The sequence below is a fragment of the Pundamilia nyererei genome, unplaced genomic scaffold, assembly GCF_000239375.1.
Source record: "Pundamilia nyererei isolate P.nyererei 1_Seehausen unplaced genomic scaffold, PunNye1.0 scaffold00328, whole genome shotgun sequence".
Classification (NCBI taxonomy): Eukaryota; Metazoa; Chordata; class Actinopteri; order Cichliformes; family Cichlidae; genus Pundamilia; species Pundamilia nyererei.
This window is the reverse complement of record NW_005187729.1, coordinates 305,526-308,591: the sequence shown is the minus strand read 5'-3', so window position 1 is coordinate 308,591 and position 3,066 is coordinate 305,526.

The following is a 3,066-nucleotide window of genomic DNA, read 5'->3' as shown; positions in this document are numbered from 1 at the left end:
TCAGGGAGCTCTGATTGAATGATGCGTTCTGCCGAGCGCACCACCCTTTGCAGATCTTGTCTGTCCTGCTTGGTGCTGTTCCCAAACCAGGTAGAAAGGTCATACGTATTTCAACCAATAAACGTCTCATCCGCTTCAAAACAGTTCGTATGGATGATGAACAAAAGATTCCATGGCTGTAGTCGTCTACAGTGGTAAAAGTACATTATATGGATACAAGAATTGGGGAAATGCTTAATCTTTGAATTCAGTTGTTTTCATCCCATTGCCAAAGGTGTGTAAAACCTTTGCAGTCTGCAGGATGCCACTGTTGAGGCAAGTCAGCTCATTAACCCCTTAGCAGTCGAACGTACCGCCCACGGGACATTGGATGGTTTAGGGGACTAATTGGACTGCTAAGGGGTTAAATTTCTTAGAAAGTGGTATTATTGCAAAGTGGATGTGTTTAAGGACCACTGCAACTCTGCCATGAGGTTGCAGACCATGTGAAGTTACAGTGTTGTTGAACTGGAGCTTCAGTTTCTATGTCTGAGCAGCTACTGTAGATGTGATGTAGGTAGCCCAGTACTTTTATTTATATGGTGTAAGTGCACACATATTGACCTCATATTTGCTTTAGCGGGAAGTATTGGACAAGTATTTAGGAGAAACAACTTGAGTAGAAACAACCCTGATATTAGTTTGACAATGGTTTCAACCCCTCTTTCAAGTAAATGTTCTCAATGGATGAGAAATGGATGGATGCATTTTTCTCTTTTTGTGCTCAAACATGTCCACTGTCCTTGTTTGTCCGGAGAACATTGTTCCAAAAGGCTTGATCTTTGCTTGTATGTTAATTGTCAAACAGGTTTTTTGGGGTGGACAGCAGACTTTTTCTGACATACACACCAGTCAAAGGTTTGGACACACCTTCTCATTCATGTTTTTTCTTTATTTTTATAATTTTCTACATTGTAGATACATTCTGAAGACATCAAATATATGAAGAAAGATATTTGGAATTATGCAGCAAACAAAATATTGATAAATAACTCTAAATATCTCTTATAGTTTAGATTCCTGAAAGTAGCCACCCTCTGCGTTGTTGACAGCGCTGCAAACCCTTGGCCTTCTCTCACTGAGCTTCATGATGTCGTCACCTGAAATTGTTTTCACGTCACAAGTGCGCTTGTTCACTTGTGGAATTTCTCGCCTTCTTAATGAGGTTAAAGGTCAGATAAATGCCACACAGAGTTCCAGTAGCAGACTCATCTCTACATCAACTGTTCAGAGTAGACTGTGTGAATCAGGCCTTTATGGTCAAACAGCTGCTAAGAAACCATGACTAAGGAAACGCAACAAACAGAAGAGATTTGTTTGGGCCACGAAACACAAAGAGTGGACATTAGACCAGTGGAAATCTGTGCTTTGGTCTGATGAGCCCAAATTTGAGATCTCTGGTCCACCTGCCGTGTCTTTGTGCGATGCAGAAAAGGTGAATGGATGGTCTCTACATGCATGGTTCTCACTGTGAAGCATGGCAGAGGAGGTGTGATGCTGGGGGGTGCTTTGCTGGTGACACTGTTGGGGATTTATTCAAAATTGAAGGCACACTGAACCAGCATGGCTACTACAGCATCCTGCAGCCACATCCAGGCTGTGTAAGGGCTACTTGAATAACAAGGAGAGTGATGGAGTGCTGCACCTGGCCTCCACCGTCACCTGACCTAAACCCAGTGGAGATGGTTTGGGATGAGATGGACCGTTGGAAAACCATTTCAGGTGCCGACCAGCACATATTGAGAGAATGCCAAAAGTGTGCAAAGCAGTAATCAAAGCTATTTAAAAGAATCTAAAATATAAAACGTGTTTTATTTCCCACTTTTTTGTTTACTACATAATTACCCATATGGAAAAGAAATAGTAAAAACTTATATGATTTACTCATGAAAGTGGCCACTTTCTCATTACTTTCATATATTGTTTTAGTAAGTATCCAAAACATACAAGTTTCATTATATAATTTTTCTTATATCTGTTTTCACTCTTGTATGCTTTTCATACAAGTTTCACACAAGACAGATACAAACTTTATAAGATTTATATATATCTTTTCCATATGGGAACATATGTGCTCATTCGTAGTTTTGATGCTTCTGTAAGAATCTACAATGTAAATAGTCATGATAAAGAAAACCATAATATAAGAAGGTGTGTCCAAGCGTTTGACTGGTAGTGTATCCCTGTTGCAGGGCAACTTTGCTCAATTATGCACTAAAGTGTTCAAGGATTCTTAGAGACATCTTTTGCTGAAATTGGTGGACACTAGTTTAAATTATTAATTTCAAATAATGCATGTTTATGCAACCACAACCTTTTTTTCTTGAAAGCCTTGAAGAGGTCTTTAGATCTCACTGTGACACTACACTTAATTATCAAAGAAAACACCTGATCCTAGAGGTCTGTTAGTGGCTGAATAAGATTTGACTAACAGCTAGAAAGGGTTGATTGCATGTGTTATTTGTTTGTCAATGTCACTCTTATCTGTAAGCTGTATTACCATACAAGTACAGGTTCACAATTATCTCCATAATGCTCACAATTCAATGCAAAATGCCCAGTGATTGTTTGGGATTTAATTTGTCTGCATGTTCTCCCTTCCAGGTAGGTCCTCTTAATAATAGTATGACGTAAATGAAATGCTGTTGTCATGGGTGTGCTGGGTTTCAGGAAAGCAAACAAGATACTATGCTCTGGATCTTATGTAGTAGTTCGTATGACAGCTGAAATTAAACCCACGTTGCCAGGGGGTTTTATTCATGTCCAGAACTAGTGTGGTGACTCACTGGGACAGTTTACAACTTAATTGAGCTTTCTCTAGCCAAATGATTCCATCTAAGCTTTTGTGCAAGTCATGCAAGTCAGTGTGATGTATTCAATCCAAAAAAATGGGGGCATCATAGGATTTGGTTTCTAAATAAAACACAGTTGATGAAAGATATTTGTTTCCTTGTATAACTACCATAGAATATTGCTAATGTCATTTTTGTATGCCCGGTGTGTTTGGCACTTAGGCAAACCCCCACC